The sequence below is a fragment of the Gopherus evgoodei genome, chromosome 8 (genome assembly GCF_007399415.2).
Source record: "Gopherus evgoodei ecotype Sinaloan lineage chromosome 8, rGopEvg1_v1.p, whole genome shotgun sequence".
NCBI lineage: Eukaryota > Metazoa > Chordata > Testudines > Testudinidae > Gopherus > Gopherus evgoodei.
Window position 1 is genome coordinate 19,072,209 of NC_044329.1, and position 5,053 is coordinate 19,077,261.

Below are 5,053 nucleotides of genomic sequence, written 5' to 3' on the forward strand. Positions count from 1 at the left end.
ATAGTGTTTTGTTTCAGGTAGCTAGCTGGCTGAAGGGCTTAGTAATAACATACTAATGCTTTCACCTTTATATCACTGGTTCAACTCTCACCAGCTCAGTAATGACTATAAGACCCTAGAAAAATAATTTGTACTCATTTACTGAGTATCTCTCATCTGAAGATCTTGAAGTCCTTTGCATTTGTTGTTTTTTTAAGCTTCACAAGACCCAGATGTGGCAGGTATTATTTCCTTTTTATGGATTTGGAAACTAGGACACACTGGGCCAGTTCCTCAAAGGTATTTAGGTAACTAATTCGCATTGTTGTAGATGGGAATTAGTTGCCCAAATAGCTCTGACGAAGTGGGTCAGTGTGGCTAAAACTATGTCTACACTGCAATTAAAAACATGTGGTTGGTCTATGCCAGCTGACTGGGGTGTGTGGGGCTTGGGCTAAGGGGCTGTTTAATTGTCTTGTAGATATACAGGCTCATGCTGGAGCTCAGGCTCTAGGACCCTGTGAGGTGAGAGGATCCCAGAGCTCTGTTTGCAGCTGTCTATGTGACAATTAAACTGGCCCTGAGCTTGAGTTCTGCAAGCCCGAGTCAGTCTGGGTCAGCCACAGGTGTTTAATGGCAGTGTAGATTTTTTGTGCAGTGGTAGTATCATAGCTAATCCGAGGCGTGATTATTGCTAGTTGAAAACTTCTCAATACCCTAAGTGACTTGTCCAAGGTCACATGATGAGTCACTGGCAGAGCTGAGAAAAGGATCCAGGAGTACTTACATGCTGCCTCCAACTTTGATCAGTAAGGGCATAGCTCCACCTAAAACTCTACATAGCACAATTGCAGAGCTGCAGCTGCACCTCTGTAGGGCTTCAGTGTAGACAGTCACGACAGCGATGGGAGGGGCTCTCCTGTCATTGTAGTTTATCCACCTCCCTGAGAGGTGGTAGGCAGGTGAATGGAAGAATTCTTCCATCAACCTAGCATTGTCTACACTGGGGGTTAGGTCCACATAACTATGTCCCTGAGGGGTGTGGATTTTTCACACCGTGAGAGACACTGCTATGCCAACATGAGTTTTCAGTGTAGACAAACCCTAAACAACATCTGTTCATGCTGATGGTTGGTAGGTGGAATGTGTGGAATGAGCCCATAGGTCTTAGTCCAGTTCTTAGAGGGCAAGTATTCATATGAGAGCCCACCATTGCATTTGGCACCTTTCTTGTCAGTCTGACCAAAAGGGACAGTTATTTATTGAATCCTGGAGGAGACTTGCTCTTAGGAATGGTCCCTTCAGATCAAGTCAGAGGTACAATGCTGTAGGAGTGCAGTGCTGAGGCAGTTGTCACTGCTTCTGCCCAGGGCTGGTGCAAGGATGTTTCACGCCCTAGGTGAAACTTCCACCCTGAGGCACACCCCCCCAGTGGCAGCTCCTCCCCCCGGGGAGCCATGTGACAGCTCCCCAACCCAGCTCACCTCTGCTCAACCCCCTCCCTGAGCCCTGCGGCAGCTCCCCACGCCCCCCTCCGTCCTGAGGCACCTCCCCCGCAGTAGCTCCCCATCCCCCCTCCACCCTGAGGACCCCCCACATGGCAATTCCCCCCTCGGCCCAGGGAGCCGTGCAGCAGCTCCCCTCGCAGCTCACCCCTGCTCTGCCTCCTCCCCAAGCAGGCCGTTGCTGCTTCACTTCTCCCACCTCCCAGGCTTGTGGCACCTAAGCTGAGCTGGGGCGGGGAGTTCCCCTGCATGCCCCCCCCACTTGCTACAGGCGGCCCTCCCTGCGCCCCTCTGCCCCAGCTCCCTCTGCCTAAATGTCGGCGGTGACCGGGGCAGCCGAAGATCTGGCTGCTGCGGTCGCCACCAAAGAAAATGCCACCCCCCAAATCCTAGTGCCCTCGGCGACTGCCTAGGTTGCCTAATAGGTTGCACCGGCCATGCTTCTGCCCATGTTATATTTGCATCTTGATTAAATACAAGACCTAGTTCTCAAATCCTGGTCCTTTGACACTTTTCACCCCAAACTAAATTCACTTAAAACCTTACTTTGAAATTTTAAAAGGGGTTTTATTAAAAGAAAGGTAGATACTGGGAAATGTAAGTGGACTTTTACACTTTAACCAAATCATTTCCTGCTTTTGTTTTTTGAAAACTCACAAATGTAGTTGGTGCTCCACAGAAACGACTTGTCTCTGCCCTGGGGAGTTTACAGTCTCGGGTCCCAATCCTGCAGTGGGATGTGTGCTGGAGTAGGAGTCCAGCTGTGCAGATTACAACACAGGAGAAGGGCCTCCCTCTTGCAGAAGCTAATGATGATGATTCCCAGAATGAAATGACAGTCTCCTTTTGAGGCACCAGGACAACAATTTGCCCTGTTTAATAGGTGTGATCTCTACCTGAGAATGGTGACAGTTCTGTAGTCTGACAAAACAATGGCCCTAATTTCGTTAGCAGGACACAAAGAACCAAAGAACAAGTGCTGGATTTACTCTGATTGGATAGTGGTGGTTTTTTACTCCTGCTACCACCATTTCCTAATGGCTTCTTAACGAAGTCCCTCAGTGACTAGCCCTCTGTTTCTCTTGTGGCTGAACCAGGTTGGAAGATGCTATTTCTAGAGGAGCTGACTTTTAAAATTCATGCTGAGTTGTAAGACTTACCTCAGCCGATGTTTTACTTCCATTCTGCAGCTTAACTATTTATGGTCAAAACAATACATAATCAGAATGCAGCCTGGGTTGAAGAGTGACAATCTTATAGCTCTGCTGACCTGGCGGGGAGATTCTGATCTTATTTACCTACTGGAATGAAATAAGAGTTTAGGGAAGAATCTGATTTCACTTTCACTAGGGTAAATCTGGAATAACCCTTTGGAAGACCCATTCATTTAGCTCATTCCTTTCCAAGGAATCACTCCAGATTTATACCAGAGAAAGTGAGATCAGAATCTGTCCCACTGCAATTACACCAGCGTAAAATTGGTGTACATGAACTCACAATAACTCCACCAGAGAGGTCCTTTAGGGCCATCTGCCTGTCCCAAGTCAGGATAAAGGAGGAAGGTTGGGCGTGGGGCTAGCAACTCCACCCCGTAAAAAAAAAATCAACCTGATACAGAAATGCCAAAAATAGAGACAACACAGACTTTTACCCTGGAAAAAGAAGGGTCTTCAATTCAAAGATGCATGACGCTGGGTGGTAAAAGCCGTGAGGAAGCCACTAAGCTGATTACCCTTCTTGCAACCAGGAGGATTACCATAGGCACATGGAATGTGAGGACCATGTACGAGTCAGGAAAGACGGTGCAGGTTGCAGCAAGTGGAAAAGAGGCCGTCCAAGAGACACCTGGCGATGTGACCTTCAAGCTGATAGCAAAAAAATGGGCTATACCTGGAACCAGTTAGTACGAATGGCCCAGGATAGAGGACTCTGGAGATCTGTTGTTGGCGGCCCATACCCCGATTGGGGTGACGGGCATGAGTGAGTGAGTGAGTGAACTCACAATCAGCCCCACTCTGTTTTATGGTAGCATTCACTGGCTTCTGATTATACCAGTGGATGAAAGCTGTCTGACTTCATCAGTGAAGCACAGGAAGGAGGCTCTGAGATGCAGTGAGAAAGCACACAGGGAAGAAGTGAATGAGCTCAAGGTTCCTGGGCATCTAGGGTCCTCTCTTTGTGTTGTACCACTCGATGCTGGGCACAAAAGTCTGAAAGATTTTACACAGTATAAAAAGCAAAGAAATAAAGCTGAAAAACAAGAGTTCATCCAGCTGATCCATTCACAGCAAGCAGCAGCTCTGTGTTAAATTTGTCCTCGTACTTCTGTTAATGTTTTTATTTATTCTGTACTCTCTTTCCATTGGCTTCTTCTTTTGAAATGGTCACCAAAGGAGTGCTAAGGATGTAGCTCAGTGGGTCATTATCATAGCATTCCCTCTCAGATCTGAACCTTAGAGTTCAGAAAATGAGATACTAGCTCCTGAATCCTCTAAGCTTAATTACTAGCTTAGCTTGATAGCACTGCCACCATCCAAAAATATAGTGTTTTGGGGCACTCTGACCTCCCCAACCTTCCCTGGGGACCCCAAGAACCCAGATCCCTTGGGTTCTTAAAACAAGGAGAAATAAACCATTCCCCCCACCTTTCCCCCTCTCAGAATTTCCCTCCCTGGGCTATCATGAGAGATACTGATCTAACCTCTAAATCACCATACAGAGAAGCATCTCCCTCCCCTTCCACAAAGAGGCAAACAGATTCAAGGAAAACAAAGAGAGATTCTATCTCTCCCCCTCCTGTCTCCCCCCCACACCCATCCTGGTGAGTTATCCCAATCCCCTGGAATAACACAAGGGAAACAAGGGGGAAAAAATCAATCAGGTTCTCTAAAAAAAAGAAATATTTTAATAAAAGGAGGAAAAAGTAAAGAATTATCTCTGTAACTTCAAGATGTAAATATTACAGGGTCCTATAGCTTACAGACACCAGAAAGAGACTTTTCCCCCAATACCAATACAAATCAGAATATTCCCAGCAACTACACATATAAAAGTTAACCAGCCAGATCCACAATTGCAAATAGAGTAAAAACAATCAAAAACCTAAACCACCTGTTTTTACTTACTATTTTAAAGAAACTTAGAGAACCTGTAGTAATGTCTGGTCTCTGTCAGAGCCTCCGAGAGAAGAACCCACAACGGACAAAGAACACACACAAAAGCTTCCCTCCACCCAAATTTAAAAGTATCTTGTCTTCTGATTGGTCTTCTGGTCAGGTGTCCCGTTCCCTGCTTGTAACCCTTTACAGGTACAAGAGACATTAACCCTTAACAATCTGTTTATGACAGTCATCCCTTCAGAGACATTCAAATCAGGACTTCGCCTTACCTTACCTGCCAGACAGATAGTGGAAAGAAGTGAACTCACGTCCATCCAACTTGTGGAGTCTGCTTTTCGGGGAACACAGGAAATAGTGTCTCTCTGATGCCAAAACCCCCCCTCGTGAGAGCATGCCTTGCCCAGTCTCTTCTTTTTGAGTCCCTTCTGGAAGGATTTTGTTCCCCCAGTT

At 46.6% G+C, this 5,053-nt stretch overlaps 1 non-coding gene across 1 annotated transcript; it reads left to right on the plus strand.

Annotated features, from left to right (window-relative positions):
* Positions 1-625: 625 nt before the first annotated feature.
* Positions 626-771, plus strand: LOC115656977. The gene has a single exon (XR_004001846.1). It is a non-coding gene; the product is annotated as a U4 spliceosomal RNA (small nuclear RNA).
* The last annotated feature ends 4,282 nt before the right edge of the window (positions 772-5,053 follow it).